Source organism: Rhinolophus ferrumequinum, chromosome X (genome assembly GCF_004115265.2).
Source record: "Rhinolophus ferrumequinum isolate MPI-CBG mRhiFer1 chromosome X, mRhiFer1_v1.p, whole genome shotgun sequence".
Lineage (NCBI taxonomy): Eukaryota > Metazoa > Chordata > Mammalia > Chiroptera > Rhinolophidae > Rhinolophus > Rhinolophus ferrumequinum.
Window position 1 is genome coordinate 77899019 of NC_046284.1, and position 20131 is coordinate 77919149.

Below are 20131 nucleotides of genomic sequence, written 5' to 3' on the forward strand. Positions count from 1 at the left end.
CTCATAACCAATCGGCCTGCAAGTCTATATTTCCCACTCATGTGCAAAGAGTAGTCAAAGCTGAACTGCGACAGGAGGGAACAAACAGCCCACACAAGGGGCACACCTGGAGCACCTGACTCAAGTGATCAGAGACACTGCATCACAAGGTCCCACAGGACACCTAACACATAAGGCCACTTTGCTAAGACCGGAAGACATAGCATCCCTAATTAAAATATAGAAAGAAAAACATAGGGACAGAGTCAGAATGAGGAAACAAAGAAATATGCCCCAAATGAAAGGAAAGAACTCAAGGAAAAGAACTAAGCAAAATGGAGACAAACAATCTACCAGACACAGAGTTCAAAACTATGGTTATAAGGATGCTCAATAATCTTAGTGAGAACTTCAACAAAGAGACAGGAAATAAGAGATGTCATCAAAATGGCAGCGTGAGGTGAGTCTCTGTAAATCTCCCCTGGATTTTACAACTGATCGAACAACTATAACTCCACAAAGGACTCCCTGCGCAACAGACAGGCAAGACGAAGAGGACCACTACTGAATTCACCTAAAGGTGGGAGAATCACACGACGGGGGGAGGAGGTAAGAGAGAAGTATGGAGAGGGAGCCGCGCGAACACAGGACGCAGACCAAACTCAGTGCACCGAGCTCACTGCACGCCGGAACTACTGCAGCTGCAGGAGAGGGAAGAACTCGGACTGCTAGGGCTCCGTTTATGGCCTACAAGGCTCAGGGGACAGCATATAACACGGCTGAACCCAATGCTCACAGCAGAGACCTTGGAGAAAAGACCGAGGGAAGAAGGCTGAAAACGGTGGTTTAAGCCCTCACTGCCGAGCAGAGAACGGAAGCCTTAGGCCCTGAGACTAGCCGCCCCCTCCTTACCTCCCAGAGCTCGCCCCACCCCCACCTGCCCAGTGCTAGAAGTGGAACAGTAGCAGTGTGAGCTCAAAAGAACAGAATATTTGCTCTTCTGAGAACTGTGGACAAAAGACAGAGAGTAGCAGCCCAACTACTTCTGGTAAAGGGGAGGGAGCTGTACAACCAAGACCAGCTGTGGTGGTGGTGGTCGCCGCCATTGCTCTGGGCCAGCTCTCCCAACGCAACCCGCCCCTAGCTCCAACTATCTGGGTAGATCCCTGCAGGAGTAAACAGAACTGCTGTAATATACGGACTCTGAATCTGGTGCAGGAAGAGATTTGGAACCTCAAAAGCTCTCCGCATACCCACAAGGACAATACGCCCTGTGACCCAGGCGAACTGTTAACAGAGGACAAGCTAGTCTCCCAGGGAATCCCCCCATTGTGTAAGAGGCTGGAATAGTGCAGGGAAAACATAGCACTACACTGTGAGAGAGAAAAAAAGGCTGCAGTCGGAGAGAAAACAAAACATTCTACCAACAAGTACTGGAAAACAAAAGAAAGACCTCTTCCTATCAACCTGTTGCAGAAGCCACTCCTGTAGCTGTCTAGGAAGAGAAACAATAAATCAGTAATTGCCATGAATAACCAAGGCAACAAGACAACTCAGAAAGAAAGTGAAAAGTCTCCAGAAAAGGAACTTAAAGATATGGAAATATGTGACTTAAATGACAGAGAATTCAAGATTGCAGTTCTGAAAAAACTCAACGAGATGCAAGAAAACACAGAAAGGCAGTTCAATGAACTCAGAAACACAATCAAAGAACAACATAAGCATTTTACGAAAGAGATTGAAATTTTTAAAAAGAACCAAATAGAATTTCTGGAGATTAAGAACTCAATAGAAGAAATTAAGAATGAAATAGCCAGCTTAGGTAGTAGAGTTGACCAGATGGAGGAAAGAATCAGTGAAATCAAAGATAAAAACCTGGAAATGACACGGATGGAAGAAGAAAGAGACTTGAGACTTAAAAGAAATGAAAGAACTCTACAATAACTTTCTGACTCCACCAGAAAGAGAAATATAAGAATAATGGGCATAACGGAAAGAGAAGAAAGAGAAAAGGGAACAGAGAATATATTCAAACAAATTGTCGATGAGAACTTCCCAAACTTGTGGACAGAAAAGAAACCTCGAATTCAAGAAGCAAGTAGAACACCTAATTACCTCAATCCGAACAGGCCTTCTCCAAGGCACATTGTATTGAAGCTGTGTAAAATCAATGACAAAGAAAGAATCCTCAAGGCAGCCAGGGAAAAGAAGACGGCACCCTACAAAGGAAAGCCCATTAGGTTATCATCAGATTTCTCAGCAGAAACTCTACAAGCCAGGAGGGAGTGGAACCAAATATTCAAACTATTCAAAGAGAGAAATTATGAGCCAACAATAACATACCCAGCAAAGATATCCTTTAGATATGAAGGAGGAATAAAGACCTTTCCAGATATACAGAAGCTGAGGGAATTTTCTAATACACGACCTGCACCACAAGAAACAATAAAAGAGGCTATCTGACCACCATCAACAGGGACAATTTGTGGTAACCGAAACATAAAAGGGGGAGAGTAAAGGCCTGAACCAGAAAAAGGGAATGGAGAAAATAAGAGTGCTGAAGAAAATGGAATACTCTAAATATCAAACTTTCTCTTACATAAGAAAAAAAAAAATCCAGAACTGAAATATATACTGTAATAAAAGAAGAAACAGAGGGAAACATCATAGAACACCACCACACAGAAATAATAGGCAACAACAAAAAGGCAAAGAAACAATGGAGACACAGCCTCACCAGAAAACTAAAGATAGAATGACAGGAAATCCTCACATATCAATAATCACCCTAAATGTAAATGAACTGAACTCACCAATAAAAAGGCACAGAGTACCAGATTGGATCAAAAAACTAAACCCAACCATACGCTGTCTCCAAGAGACACATCTCAGCTACAAGGACAAGCATAGACTCAAAGTGAAAGGGTGGAAATTGACACTCCAAGCAAATGGTATCCAGAGAAAATCAGGTGTAGCCATAATGATATCAGATGAAACAGACTTCAGGGTGAAAAAGGTAACAAGAGACAAAGACAGGCATTTCATAATGGTAAAGGGGACTATAAAACAAAAAGACATAACAGTCATCAATATTTATTCCCCCAATCGGGGGGCACCGAAATATACCAAGCAACTACTAACAGAACTAAAAGGGGAAATTGACCAAAACACAATTATACTAGGGGACTTAAATACATCATTGACAGCTATGGATAGATCATCCAAACAGAAACTAAATAACGAAATAGCAGCCCTAAATGACACATTAGATGAAATGGACATAATTGACATATATAGAGCACTTCATCCTAAAACATCAGACTATACGTTTTTTTCCAGTGTGCATGGAACATTCTCAAGGATAGACCATATATTGGGACATAAAATCAGCCTCAGTAAATTTAAGAGGACTGAAATCATACCAAGCATATTCTCTGATCACAAAGCTTTGAAATTGGATATCAACTTCAAAAAGAAAGCACAAAAACACACAAATAAATGGAGATTAAACAACACACTTTTAAAGAATGACCAGGTCAAAGAAGAAATTAGAGGAGGGATCAGAAGATACATAGAAACAAATTACAATGAAAATACATCCTACCAAAATTTTTGGGATGCAGCAAAAGCAGTTTTAAGAGGGAAATTTATATCGCTACAGGCCTATCTCAAGAAACAAGGAAACTCCCAAATAAATAACCTCATGTTACACCTTAGAGAACTAGAAAAAGAAGAACAAATGAAACCTAATGTCAGCAGAAGAAAGGAAATAATAAAACTCAGAGCAGAACTAAATGAAATAGAGAACAAAAAGAAAATAAGAAAAATTAATGTGACAAAGAGCTGGTTCTTTGAAAAGATTAACAAAATTGACAAACCCATGGCTAGACTCACTAAGATAAAAAGAGACAAGACACTAATAAACAAAACCAGAAATGAAAAACGGGAAGTTATAACAGATGACAAAAAAATACAAAGGATCATCCAAGAATACTATGAAGGACTAAATGCCACCAAATTCAATAACCTAGAAGAAATGGATAAGTTCTTAGAAACATATAGCCTTCCTAGTCTGAACCATGAAGAACTGGAAAATCTAAACGGACCGATCACCAGTAACAAAATTGAATCAGTCATGAAAAACCTTCCCAAAAGCAAAAATCCGGGAACAAATGGCTTCACTATTGAATTCTACCAAACCTTCAAAGAGGATCTAATACCAATCCTGCTCACACTTTCCAAAAAATTGAAGAAGAGACAGTACTCCCTAACAGATTTTATGTGGCGAACATTACCCTGATACCAAAACCTAGCAAGGGCAACACAAAAAAAGAGAACTACAGACCAATATCTCTGATGAATACAGATGCAAAAATCCTAAACAAAATTCTAGCAAATCGAATACAACAATGCATTAAAAAGATCATTCATCACGACCAAGTGGGGTTCATCCCCGGGGCACAAGGATGGTTCAACATCCGCAAATCCATCAATGTGATACATCACACAAAAAAAATAAAGGACAAAAATCATATGATTATATCAATTGATGCAGAAAAAGCATTTGACAAGCTACAACATCCATTTATGATTAAAACACTTAATAAAACAGCTATAGAAGGAAAATACCTTAACATAATAAAGGCCATATATGACAAGCCATCAGCTAATCTCATAATTAATGGTGAAAAACTGAAGCCCTTTGCTCTATGTTCATGAACTCGATAGGCCTGTCCCCAGCACCTCTGCTTTTCAACATAGTGTTGGAAGTCCTTGCCAGAGCAATCAGGCAAGAGAAAGAAATAAAAGGCATCCACATTGGGAATGAAGAAGTTAAATTGTCACTCTTTGCCGATGACATGATGCTATATATAGAAAACCCTAAAGATTCCACCAAAAAGCTATTAGAAACAATCAACGAATACAGTAAAGTTGCCGGCTACAAAATCAACGTACAAAAGTCCATTGCATTCCTATATACTAACAATGAAATCTCAGAAAAAGAAATACAAAAACAATTCCTTTTGCAATTGCAGCAAAAAGAATAAAATACCTAGGAATGAACTTAACCAAGGATGTGAAGGACCTGTATGATGAAAACTATAAGACATTTTTGAAAGAAATCGAAGAAGACACAAAGAAATGGAAAGACATTCCATGCTCATGGATTGGAAGAATCAACATAGTTAAAATGGCCATCTTACCCAAAGCAATATACAGATTTAATGCAATCCCCATCAAAATCCCAATGGCATTTTTTAAAGAAATAGAACAAAAAATCATCAGATTTGTTTGGAACCACAAAAGACCCCGAATAGCCAAAGCAATCTTAAGAAAAAAGAACAATGCTGGAGCTATCACACTGCCTGACTTTAGCTTGTACTACAGTGCAACAATAATCAAAACAGCATGGTATTGGCAGAAAAACAGACACATAGGCCAATGGAATAGAATTGAGAACCCAGAAATAAAACCACATAAATATGGACAGATAGTTTTTGACAAAGAAGAAAAAAACATACAATGGAGAAAAGACAGCCTCTTCAATAAATGGTGCTGGCACTATACACAATAGCCAAGACATGGAAACAACCGAAATGCCCATCGGCAGATGACTGGATTAAGAAAATGTGGTACATTTATACAATGGAGTACTACACAGCCATAAGGAAGAAAGAAATCTTACCATTTGCAACAACATGGATGGACCTAGAGAACATTATGTTAAGTGAAATAAGTCACACAGAGAAAGATAAGTACCATATGATCTCACTTATATGCGGAATCTAAAGAAAAGAATAAGTGAATGAACTAATCAGAAACAGTTTTGGAGACAAAGAGGAAAAATTGAGGGTTGCTAGATGGCCGGGGGGGGGGGTGGGGGTAAGGGGGATAGTGAAGGGATTAGAAAACAATCAGTAACCACAAGATGGCCACGGGGTTTTGAAAATTAATCTGGGGAACGTAATCAATAATGTTGTAAAGATTTTGTAGGGTATCTGATAGACACGTGTCCCATTTGGGAGACCATCTCAGGGAAGATGTAGATGCCTGATCACTGCACTGTACACCTGAAGCTGAACAATAATGAATGCCAACTGTAATACTATATATATATGTATATATAGGTATGTGTACATTTACAAGAGGCAGAGTACAGCATTGGGAGTGGAGATAGTGGAAATGGGATGGTTCGGTGCGATGTCAGAGAGATAGTGGATGGGGAGAGGGGGGTCCACAGTGTGAGGGATATAAATGATAAACGTCTAAGGAAAAAAAAACAAAACTCATAGACACAGACAATAGTTTAGTGGTTACGAGAGGGTAAGCGGGGTGGGGGGTGGGAGATGAGGGTAAGGGGGATCAAATATATGGTGATGGAAGGAGAACTGACTCCAGGTGGTGAACACAATGGGATTTATAGATGATGTGATACAGAATTGTACACCTGAAATCTATGTAATTTTACTAACAATTGTCACCCCAATAAATTAAAAAAAATAAATTAAAAAATAAATATAAATAAATAAATAAATAAATAAATAAAATAAATGGTGCTGGCAGAATTGGAAAGCCACGTGCAAAAGAATGAAACTGGACTGCTATCTGTCACCATGTACCAAAATTAATTCAAAATGGATCAAAGACTTAAGCATAAGGCCTGAAACAATAAACTGTATAAAAGAAAACATAGGTACTAAACTTATGGACCTTGGGTTCAAAGAGCATTTCATGAATTTGACTCCAAAGGCAAGGGAAGTAAAAGCTAAAATAAACAAATGGGACTATATGAAACTTAAAAGCTTCTGCACAGCAAAAGAAACCATCGACAAAATAAAGAGGCAACCAACTGAATGGGAGAAGATTTTTGCAAACAATGCCTCTGATAATGGGCTAATATCCAAAATATACAAGGAACTCATGCAACTCAACAACAAAAAAACAAATAACCCAATTGAAAAATGGGCAGACGACTTGAAGAGACATTTTTCCAAAGAGGACATACAAATGGCAAATGGACATGATAAAAGGCTCAACATCACTAATCATCAGAGAAATGCAAATAAAAACCACAGTGAGATATCACCTCACCCCAGTCAGAATGGCTGTCATCAACAAGACAAATAGTAACAGGTGTTGGAGAGGCTGTGGGGTGGGGGGGATCCCTCATGCACTGTTGGTCAGAATGCAGACTGGTGCAGCTGTTATGGAAGGCAGTGTGGAGGTTCCTCAGGAAATAATGAATAGAATTACCATATGACCCAGCGGTCCCTTTCCTGGGTATCTACCCAAAAAATCTGAAAACATTTATACATAAAGACACGTGTGTTCCAATGTTCATTGCAGCTTTGTTTACGGTGGCCAAGATGTGGAAGCAGCCGGAATGTCCTTCGATAGATGAATGATAAAGAAGGTGTGGTATATATACACAATGGAATATTATTCGGCGGTAAGAAAAGATGATATAGGAACATTTGTGACAACATGGATGGATCTTGAGAGTATAATGCTAAGCGAAATAAGTCAGACAGAAAAAGCAAAGAACCACATGATTTCACTGATATGTGGTATATAAACCAACTGAATGGGACAAGACAAACAAATGAGAAACGAAAATTCATAGACACAGACAATAGTTTAGTGGTTATCAGAGGGTCAGGGGGTGGGGGGTGGGAGATGAGAGTAAGGGGGATCAAATATATGGTGATGGAAGGAGAACTGACTCGGGGTCGTGAACACACAATGTGATTTATAGATGATGTAATACAGAATTGTATACCTGAAATCTATGTAATTTTACTAACAGCTGTCAGCCCAATAAATTTAAAAAAAAGAAAAAAAAGAAAAAGAAAACAAAAATAAAAGAATTGTACACCTGAAATCTATGTAATTTTACAAACAATTGTCACCCCAATAAATTAAAAAAATAAATTAATTTAAAAAAGATGTAGTATGTCGACCATAATTGAAAATTTTTTTAAGTTATTAAAAAATTGACAAAGAGAAACATTATTTGTTGGGTAAAAAAGTTATTGTTGTATATATACTAATTCTTCCTGTTGAATTTATAAAATAAATTCCAGTCTAATTCCCAAAATATATTTTTTGTGGAAATTGACAGACTGACTTTAAAGATCACCTGCTAGAGAAAATGTGCATATAAAAGCAAGACATATAAAAACAAACAAACTAATCTTTGAACAGGTACTTGTTCCACCAGGTATCAACACATACCATAAAATTACAGCCATTTCCACAGTGTGGCGTTGGTGCAAGAATAGACAAATCAATGGAACTGAAAAGAGTGTGTATATGTGACATGTTAAATGAATAATGTTGAACAATTGGCAATTATTTACAAAAAATAAGTTAGATCATTGCCTCACACCATATACAAATATAAGTGAAAGATATCTTAATACTTTAATTATAAAAAGAGAGAGAAAGAAACCATACAAGTATTAGAACAATATAAAAGTATCAAGGCATATTTGTAAAATCTTGGGGGAAATAAAGTACTTTTAAAGCAAAACATAAAATACAAACACTACAAAGGAAAATGCTGTGAAATTTAAAGCTTCTATACAACAAACGATCAAAGTTAAAAGATAAGCAATAAGATCCAAATGGCAGAGGAGATAAACACTATGCGTGCTTCTTTCCATGAACACATTAAAATTACAACTAAATTATAGAACAGTCAACTTGAAGAACCCTCTGAAATCTGGATAAATAGAAGTTTTATAATTAAGGCTATAAAAGAGCCATGCCCAGACTGGTAGGAGAGTCAGAGACAGGAGACAGGCTATCCCCAAACCTCCCTGTGGTGGTTGAGAATCAGGAGGGATATCTCGAACATGGAGGTTGCATCCACAGGAGTGATGGACCCCAACACCACAGCAGACTCCCCAGCCTGCAGTCCTGATGTTGGAAAGAGGAGACCCCACAACATCTGGCTGTGAAAAACAGTGGGGATCCCGACCATCTGGGTAGGATGGAAGGCTGTGGGAAACCCAGATGTTCTCTTAACAGGCCCACACACAGACTCTCTTACTCCTAAGCACTCACCCAGGGCTTCAGAGGAGGGATGGTGGCTCGGGGGGCAGTGGAGGCATACAGAGGGCAGACTGAGGTGGGTGACTTGGGGCAAGGGCTGGAGGATAATTGCCATTTTCAATGTGTGGGATCCTTCTCCTTTGCAGCTGGCAGGAGAGTGCCATCTTTCCTGTGCTGAGCCTTCCCCCACAAAGCCAAATCTGAATCTAATTGGCCTGGTGAGTTCCACTGGAACCCCATCCTACCCAACTGCCCTAATGCCAGAGGCACTTTCTCCAGAGAAGCCAGCCCCACTCACATTGCACTCTTTCATAGAAAACTATTAGAGTCTGCCGGCTCCAGCAGGGGGCAACTGGCTAAGGTGTGCTCTGAGACTTTTCCTGAGTAGCTCCAGTTCAGCACTGGCACCAAACCAGAGTCTACATTAACCTGGTGAACAAAACTCTTCTCACTCTAGTGACTCCCAGAGACCCTGCCTCACCTAACTCACATACTGCATGAGACTTTGTCACTGGCTGAACCTTAATGGAGCTAACAGGTGGCAGTAGGTCTCAGGATATCCTGGCTTTTTGCAGAGCTACTCCAGGCCTGGTAGTGGTGGCAGTCATCCTCGGTTCGCAGTGTGGCCTTTCCCACATGCCTCCAACTTTAGCAAAGGCAGAGAACAACTGCGGATCACTTTGCAGGTCCTACCAGGTAGTCCCTGGCCAGTCACAGGCAGTGGATGACTTGGGCCTGCACTGGAGCCCCTCCCAAGAGGCCCCAGAACCAACATACTTGGAAGTTGGCTTCAGACCACAGCAGAACACTGCCCAATTAGCGCCACAAGTTCACATACAAAGGGTGGTCTTAATAGGCACCAGAGCCCACTGGGGTGAATCCCACTCAGAGGCATAAGCCCTCGACATAGCAGCCCAGAAGCTATAGACAGGGCCAAACCCCACAGCCAGTCAGCCAAAGAGTCAATCCCACCTACTGATGTGCCAATAGCAATCAAAGCTCAACTAGAGGAGGGCACATACAACCTACACAAGGGACATTCCTGGAGCACCCAGAGAAGGCGACCAGGGAGACTGTGCCAGGACCCCATAGGACACCTACTATCTAAGGCCACCCAGCCAAGACTGTGAGATATAGATCTACTACATACATATAAACAAACAAAGGGAGGTAGCCAAAATGAGGAAACAAAGAAATATGTCCCATATAAAAAAACAGGAGAAACTCCAGAAAAAGAACCAAAGGAAATAGAGGCAAGCAACCTACCAGACACAGAGTTCAAACACTGGTTATAAGGATGCTCAGGAAATTTAGTGAGAACTTCAACAAAGATATTGCAAGCATAAGAAAGGACATAGAAACCATTAAAAAGAACCAGTCAGAAGTGAACAATACAATAAATGAAATGAAGAATACACTAGAAGGAATCACCAGCAGACTAATTGAAGCAGGACTGAATCAGCGATTTGGAAGACAAGGTAGCAGAAAACACCCAATCAGAAAAACAAAAAGTAAAAAGACTCCAAAAATAAAAAAAATGAGAAGAGTTTAAGAGGTCTCTGGGACAACATCAAGCATAACAAGATTCACGTCATAGGGTTACCAAAAGGAAAAAAGAGAAAGCAAGGGATTCAGAACCTATTTTAAGAAATTATGATGGAAAACATTTCTAACTTGGCAAAGTCAAGGAAGCACAAAGAGTCCCAAACAAGATGAACCCAAACAAGACTACACCAAGACACATTATAATTAAAGTGGCAACGGTTAATGACAAAGAGAGAACCCAAAAAGCAGCAAGAGAAAGGCAACTAGTAACTTTTAAGGGAGCCCCTCTAAGATTGCCAGCTGATTTCTCAACAGAAACTTGAAGGACAGAAGGGATTGTCACAAAATATTCCACAAGATGAAAAGCAAGGACCTACAACCAAGATTACTCTATCCAGCAAGGCTACCATTTAGAATCAACTGACAGATAAAGAGCTTCCCAGACAAGAAAATGCTAAAGGATTTCATCACCACCAAACCAGTATTACAAGGAATCTTAGATGGATTTCTTTAAGATGGGGGTGGGGGGGGTGAGAGATCAAAATTATGAATAATAAAACGGCAATAGCTATATATGTTTCAACAATTACTTTCAATGTAAATAAATTAAATGCTCCAATTAAAAGACATAGGAGGGCAGAATGAATAAGAAAACAAAAGCCTTACATATGATGACTATGAGAGACTCACTTCAAATTGAAAGACACACACAGAAAGTAAAGTGGTGGGAAAAAGATATTTTACCGTGTTTCCCTGAAAATAAGACCTAGCCGGATCATTAGCTCTAATGCATCTTTTGGAGCAAAAATTAATATAAGACCCGGTCTTATTTTAATATAATGAAGACCGGGTCTTTAATAGAGTAGAATAGAATAGAATAGAATAGAATAGAATAGAATACCAGGTCTTACATTATTTTTTGCTCCAAAAGATACATTAGAGCTGATGATCTGGCTAGGTCTTATTTTCAGGGAAACACGGTATGAAAATGAAAATGAAAAAAAAAAAAAAAAGCTGGGGTAGCAATACTTGTACCAGACAAAATAGACTTTAAAACAAAGACTATAACAAGAGACAAAGAAGGACCCAGTTAATCCCACTTAGTGATATTTATCCAAAGAAACTAAAAAGGCTCCTTCGAGGGGATGTGTGCATCCATATGTTCATTGCAGCATTGTTTACAATGGCCAAGATATGGAGGCAGCCTGGGTGTCTGTCGATGGAAGACTAGATAAAGAGGAGGTAGTACATATATACAATGGAATGTTGCTTGGCCATGGAAAGGAATGGGTTCTTGCCATCTGTGGTGGCATGGATGGACCCAGAGGGTATTTTGTTGAGTGAAGTATGTCAGAGAGAAAGACATATGCAATGTGACTTCATTTATTTGTGGAATCTAAAGAACAAAATGAATGAACAAACAAAACAGAAACAGACTCATAGATAGAGAGAACATTTTGATGGTTGCCTGATGGGAGGGTGATTGGGGGTGTGAGTGAAAAAAAGGGGAAGGAATTAAAGAGCACAAATTGTTTTTAAAAAGTAGTTACGGGTATGTGAGGTATAGTATAAGGAATAGGGTCAATAATATTTTAATAACTATGTATTGTGTCAGATGGGTACTAGATTTATCAAGGTGATAGCTCAGACGGGGTTAGGGGCAGGGTGAAAAAGGTGAAGGGATCAAGAAGTACAAATTGGTATTTACAATATAGTCACGGGGATGTAAAGCATAGGGAATATAGTCAATCTTATGGTAATAACTATGTATAGTGCCAGGTGGGTACTAGACTAGTCAGGAGGATCGCTTCTTAAATTATATAAATGTCTAACCACTATACTGTACACCTGAAATTAATATAAAATAATATTGAATGTCAACTGTGGTTAAAAAATTTAAAAATATGGGAGGGGGTGAAGGGGAATAAGAGGTCCAAATTTCCAGGTATAAAATAAGTAAGTCATGGGGATGTAATACACAGCATAAGGAATATAGTCAATAATATTGTGATAGCATAGTGCTGTGTCAGGTGCTTGCTGGATTTATCATGGTGATCATATATATATATATACATATATATATATATATATATATATATATATATATATACACACACACACTATGGTGTACCCCTGAAACTAATATAATATTGTATGTTAGTTATATTTTTAAAAAGATAAGCAATAGACTGGTAGAAAATATTTATAACTAATGAAAGATAAATATATAAAGAGCTCCTACAAGTAAGAATAAGTCAAAATCCCAATTAAGAAGGTAGACAAAGAATACAAACAGAAATTTCCCAGAAGGTGAAATACAAATAGGCAATAAATTCAAAAGCAGTCCCAATGGGGAACAGACTACCTCTTAAGGAAACCCTTTAGACAACTTTGATTGTAGGAATTTCTTCCTTAAATTGAGCTGAAATCTGTGTTTTAGTGAAACATCCACCCATGTGTCCTAGTTCTGCATTCTTGACCTACAAATAAGAGAGTTAAGCTCAAAAAACAGAAGTAGTTTGTTCAAGTACATACAGAGGATTTGTAGCAGAAATTGGATTAGAATCCTAATCTCTAAGGGTTCTTTTCTCTATATAGCTATATTCAGCTGAGAGCTGTCATAAGGATATGAAACCATAAACCTCTTGCCACTCCTCCTCCAAGTCTTTCTTCTACTAAGCATGCCAAGGTCCCTCAACCATTACTCATAATGTATCCTTTCCACATCCCTTCCCATTCCTGGGCCCTCTCCTTTCAATACTTAAGAGGCTGCTATCAGTTTTTAGTCAGATTCTTAGGTGATGATCCTTAGATGGGTAAGGGGTCAGGAGATACATGCTGGGATAATTAGATGTGAGGAAGAGACAAGTAATCAGCAGATAAGTACAAGTCATAACAGGGAATAAGTTATTCTAGAAAATTGTCTCGATGATCTGGGGATTTTCCCACTCTCTTTAAATCTTATATATTTTTTTCCCACTGATGTTGGTAAGTTTCTTGACTCCTATCTCCACCCCTCAATCATGGTATCCCTGTAGTCTGTGGCATCCCTCCAAAGCATATAGTGGGTTCTTCTACCTGCCTCAGAGCCTTAGGAAGCATAGACATGGAAATAGTGGCTAAGTGTAGTTGTCATTTTGCACGTAGCTGGCCCTAGCAAGGACCTAGTCCTGGCCAGCACGAATGGGACTCAATCCATGTCATGCTTACCTAGTGTTTTCTCTTGGTCCCTGTCTCTAACCTTGAGAAGCCATTTGGCCCCATGTTATTAGGGTGGTACAAAAGTAATTTCAGTTTTTTCAATTTTAATCTTTTAAACCGCAATTACTTTTGCACCAACCTAATACGTTGGGAAGAGTTAATTCAAGGCAGTTTTTTAGCAACCCCAAGCTCAAATATGGCAGCATAGAATACTCCTAGGAAGTGGATTCTTCAGCAAGGCTCTACACGTACATCCCACACTGTGCTATACTCAGTCAACACTCAACAGAATTGAGCAAGCAAGTACTTTTAGTTGAACACCAGCATTCTAAAGAAACAATTTTCCTCCTGGCCTTGGCACCGTTTAGGAGATATTATCCTCAGATCATACTGAGAGCAGGCAGGTGGAGTTAGTGTCTTTGCCATGGATTGATGAGCACAGGCAACTGTTCTATTCCAGAAAAAATCTGGAATCATGCCCATTTCCCCAGTTACTTTGCCACTGTATTTTTCTCCCTGGGTACATGCTGCCCACATAATTTCTTCTTCCTGTAAAAGTGATCTCAGGGGAAAAAAAAATAAAACCTGAAAACTTATTCACACTAAGTTACCAGAAACTATTAAGAGAATGTTTTCCTTCCACTCCTACCCTCTATACTTGCATTTTAACTGGGACCAAAGCCTTAAACCCTGCTACTTAAATTCCAAAACAATTTTTAGCAGAAACTTTTCGTGCTCTAGAATTCATATCCCATAGGCTGGGAGATGTAGTTAAAAGGACCAGAAAAACAGATCTCTAACTGATTCTGCCACCAGTGTGCTATGATGCTTTAGACAAAGTTTTTCTGGCACTCATTTTCCCTATATGTAAAATGAGAAGGGATTAGATTGTCGATGAACAAACTCTGACTATCTTTGTCATCACAGCATTTGGTCAGCTGGGCAGCAGTTTGTTCATTTGTCTAGAGTCAAGAGGATTAATTAAAGTGGGCAGCAGGGCAAAGAAAATGAGGTAACTGGCCAGGGAAATGTAATCTCTCTTCTCCTTTTTTTTATACTTGGTTTGAAGTCTCTAAGTGAATGTGGTACCTCTGGGCAGATGCCCATGCTTTCTTGGCCCCATTATTTTAAAAATTGGAGAATGGGGAAGGGAATCATGATGGGAAGCAGAGAAGTGATAATGCCTATAATATTTGGGCAAAAGGATAGAGAAAAAGTCCATTTTCCAGGAGTTATAAAAGTTCGGTGATCCCTCACCATCTAGCTACAGGGTAGTCTCCTCTTCCCTGAAAATCATTCAGGCTATTCCAAGTTTGCATCCTGTGTGACTTTGGATGATTTTCCTCAGGATATGTAAAGAAAGCCAAGAGACCTCCTGATGACCCATCTCCCAAATTTACCCTTTGGTAAACTTAAACCTCTCTTGCCATGTGGCTGCAACGCATTTACTTTTCTAACCCCAGTGGAAATAGATAACAACACTATCTCCCTAACCTTCTTAGAAAAGCTCTTCAGAGTGTGAAGCAACAAAATCACTGCTCTGGGGACTTTGTAAGGTGACCAGAAATTTCCTAGCTGGCTAATATTTAAACATATATATATATATATATATATATATATATATATATATATATATGTTTAAATATATACATATTTAAACATGTTTAGTTTGAAGAAGGTAAGACTCAGAAAAGCTATGATCAGTCACCTGTTTTGAAATTGAAAATAAGGGATTCTTAACAGGACCCTTAAAGTCCTTCCAAGCCCTGACATCCTGTTGTTTTGCAATACCCTGGGTATCAAATGTTGGCCTCTTGCCAGGTCAACAACCAGCTTCTTTGGCATCTCCTGGGATATTTTCGTTGGTGCCCTAGTGCTGCTAATATCATAGACCAGGCCAGCAGATTTTTCTCCTATAGGGATGACTTTTGTGTAGAGCACTTCTGCTCAGGGTTGGCACAGCGGGGACCCAGACCAAGCAAAGCCTCTGACTGCTGAAATCCTCCCATTCTGTAGGCATTATCATCAGACATAATGGAAGCAGCTTAGCAAGAACATCATTTCCTTCTCTGTGATAACAAAGAATAGTCTCTCCTGGTCAGGAACACAGAGCTGGGTTTCTGCTTCTCTTCCTAACATTTAACAGAGAACAATAGCCAGTCCAAACACAGTCAGCCTTTTCACTCCTATACCATCATACCCTTGATGTCAATAATAACAACAAAGGCTTCCAGTATCCTTCTAAGAAAATCAAAACATTTCATACACTGCCTGCTGTGATTCTGGAGGGAAGCCCATTGGGTCAAAATCTCTTCAGGTCCTAGTTCCCTCCATTTACCATGTCTTGGCATTAAAGGGCATTTTGAAGGAAAAAAGGACTATTCTCATGGCATGCTAGAATTGTTATTTTCCCTCTGTAAAAACTCAAGAAATTGAAGACCAGCCTGGCTGAATAACTTGCGCAAGGTCACATGGATAAGGCCAAACTGACAGCCTCACCAAAGTCAAGATTTCAGAAGTCTGTGTTCCCCCTTCTCCCAGGGCAGGAAGGAGACTTGCCATGGGAGAAGCCAGATGGGTAATTATAACCGGACGGAGGTTGTATCCTGAGGAAGTTCTCCCCTACTTTATTTTCCACATACTCATATTGGGGAGGTGAAGTAGGCATCAAATTGTGAGAGGGTCTGAGCAAAGACGTGCCAAGGAATTTGGACTTGATCATGAAGGCAATGAGAAATTTGTAGCTCTTGATATAAGAAGTGGCATGATGAAAGAAGTGGTTCCAGATGATTAATATGGATGTGTTATACAAGTACAGCGGAGAAGGCAAGAATGGGAGCCAGTTGTAAACATGATTTGCATTACACCTTGAAGCATTTAGTCTGAGCAATCACTGTATATCCTCATAAAGTCTGAGAAGCACATATGGTCTGCTTGTAAGAGCTGAAACCTGTACAGTACTTATATAATCATCCTTTAAGCCTTGATACTGCTCAGCTGTGCCATCCTAGGCAAACAAAGCACCAAACTTCTTGAGTCTGGGTCTCCTCTTATGTAAAATGGGGTAGGGAGCAGAATATAATCACATTCCTCATAGAATTGTCATGAAAATTGCTTTGCAAATGGTGAAGCACTAAATAATTGGTAATTGTTATCTATTTCTCTTCTGTCCACAGAAAAATAGAAACATAAAATAAAGTAACGTTGCATCAACCAAGACATAAATTTCCTGGCCCCAGACCATCTGCCAGGATCATCTTTATATCGCTGGGCTAAGATAAAACATGAGGGTGGGCTGATGACGACAAAACCCTGAGCCAAGTAACTGAGTTTTACTGAGCCTGACAAGTAACTTAAGCTTGTTCTCTTCATCTTCCCATTGCTAAGGTCAAAAAACAAAATCTTCCAGGTTTGTGGTTCTCAAACTTATACAGGCAAATTTTCATCTTTAGAACTTGGATTTAAGGGAGGGTGAAGGTAAGGTTTGCTTTTTTTCTTCTTTTCTTTTCTTTTCTGTTCTTTTCTTTCTCTTTTTTTCTTTTTTCTTTCTTTATTTGCAGTTTCATAACCAATGGAGTTGCACAATAAACCACCTCATGTATTTCAGCAAGAAAAAACACTACACTTGAATGGTAAAGTCATCACCCAAAGAATTAGGACACAAAATTAAAAAAATATATATCTTTGGGGGAGGGGACACCACATTTCTACTCATTTAAGAGAAATATTTTTAACAGTACAAGGTCTTTTATTTTTTACACTTATCATGCCATGAATTTATAGGGAATGGGTTCCATCAGCTCAGGCTCCTTTCCACTGGCTCTCATAAACTGTACTACTCTGGGTAGAGCAAGCTGGTTCTTCAGTTAAACTCAGATAACTTTTTCTTTGGCTTCCTTCTTTTTTTAATCATTTTCCTCCACACCATTCAGGAAGCTATCTCAGCTCTTAGAGTGTTTAATATGCTCAATACGAACATTAATTCTCTTGGCAAGGATTGTGCCCTTAACTTGTTTGTTTACAACAATGCCAACCGCATGCTGAGTAACATTGTAGACCCTTCCAGGTTAGCCATGGTAACATTTGTGGGGTATTCCTTTTTGAACAGTGCCAATTCCCTTGATGTCTATAATATCACATTTCTTGTAGATTTGCCCAAGGAACAACTCCATATTTTCTAAAAGGCCTAGAGAACATGTAGTGGTGGCCTCTCCTCTTTCCCTTTATGTTGGTCATTTTGGTGAATTACTGGAAGATGAAAGGAAGGTTTACTCTTTTAAAAGATTTTGTGCGTACATACCAAAATAACATCAACAGATTCTAAGATTTTAACGACAATCAATCTTATTTGTGCTTTTGTTTTTCTTCTTTGTTGTGAAAATTGAAGGATTTTTATGATTAGTTGTTTGACTGAAATTTTTGGAAACACCATGTTATGAAGCAAACAGTTTTTGCCTAAATTAATAGGTTGCAAAAAACTAGGTACATTTCAAATTGTGGTGTATTCATACAATGAAATATTACACAGCAATAAGCAAGAATGATCTATGGCTACTTACAACAGTTTGGATAAATCTTTAAGAAGACACTAAAGAATACATACTGATTATAATTCTATAAACACAAACACCCACAAAACTAATCTACACTGTTAGAATACAGGATAATAATTACATTTGGGAAAGTTGTATTCAAAGTGGGTAGAAGATTCATTTCTGGGTTCTGGTAATGTTCAGTTTCTTGAGTTGGATGCTGATTATACAGGTGTGTTCAGTTTGTGAAAATTTATCAAGCTGTACACAAACTTGTGTGTATACTTTTCTGCACATATGTTGTACTGCAATAAAAACGGTTTTAAGGACATTTTATGATGGCTACCAGGTCACAAGATTCCAAAAGCCACACATTCATGCTCTTCAACCATTAGTAGTACTGAGGTGAAAAGTTAGGAAATTAATGACTCCGATGGACCTGTCTTACAGAAGCAAAACAAGTAACATCTGCTAAAATTACAAGGAGGATGGACTCCAAAGCAAGGAGAAACCGCAGTGTAATGCATCTCATTTCTTAGAATGCCAGAACCACAGACTGTCCAAACTTGGAAACAACCAAGTTCTCCCCCTTAATACTAGAGTATAAATATGGGCACTAGTCACTTCCTCTGTCTGGACTCTAAGTCAAAAGTGAACAAGCAGCAGAGTCAGGCCTGGAACCCAGTGTCCTAACTCCTAAGCCATTGTTCTTTGCACTGCACCATGCTGGTTCCAGAACTTTGCCTGCACACTAAATTACAAATCCTTAGTGATTGAAGGAAGAAAACTGTCTTTATACTCTGCACAAAACTAGAGAAAAAGCTCTTTGTCTATAGTAATTGTGATGATCTAGAGAGAAAGAAAAATGTAAAAAGGTTTGTTTGCCTGCCTCCCTACATCCCCTCCAAAAATATCAAAGTCTAAAATGGTCCAGAGTTAAGTGATTAAGGTAAGTGCTATAATTAACAACCTCATGCTAATTGGACTCTGGGCTTCCAGAACTCTACATAATCATAAACGTTAAACAACTTCTCTCATATACTGACTTTTGATTTCAGTGACCTGCTAAACTGCATTGACAGGAGCTCAAATATAAGCTGTTTGCTTTGTTTACAGTAAAATGGCAGGCCCCTTCCCTGTGTTCCTTACTTCTCCATGTCCTCCCTATCTCCCCATGTCCTCCCATTTACCTACACACAGTCCACAGCCTCTCAACCTTTCTAGATTCCCATCCCACCACCCGGCTGTATTCAAAGAAACCAAAGGAACTAAAACACCATGTTTGAAATTCAAAATAAGACGTTGTGGTAAAACAAGCACCTAGAGATTGTCAAGATCAGATGGCCAGACCAACAAAACCCCCAGACACTTTCACCTAAAAAGCTGGGGCCATTGTGTGAAAAGGAGTCATTTACCTTTCTTTGTCTCCAGGAACTCATGGCAGAGGGAAAATTTAAAAATAATACTAACAATGATGATAAACCAGGATATTGAAGAAAAATGAAAATGGCTTTTCTAAAGAAGTATATGGATGACTAAAAAAAAAAAAAAAAAAAAAGACTGTTGCTCTCTCCCTCAACATTTTCCTCACCAGTTATTTGAATCACATTTTAGTGTTCAGAACTTCACATCACTGTTTACATTGAACTGAAATCTCTGGGATTAAAAGCAGAAAAATCAGACAACACAGTCAAATTTCTTTTCTTTGTATCTCCTTTCTTGAAAAATTGTGAATGTTTTCTGCTGTGTACCATTCCCGCTTAAAACATATTGCTTCTTTCTGGTATCTTGTTATCAATGGGTCAGACTGTTCCCCA

General features: G+C 38.9%; 1 protein-coding gene and 1 pseudogene across 3 annotated transcripts in view; both read right to left on the reverse strand.

The window, feature by feature from the left end:
* LOC117026978 (vascular endothelial growth factor receptor kdr-like) overlaps nucleotides 1-20131 on the reverse strand; it is a 348517-nt gene that overhangs the window by 314264 nt on the left and 14122 nt on the right. The gene's annotated exons all lie outside the window — the stretch shown is intronic.
* LOC117026993 (60S ribosomal protein L21-like) lies at nucleotides 17547-18018 on the reverse strand (annotated as a pseudogene).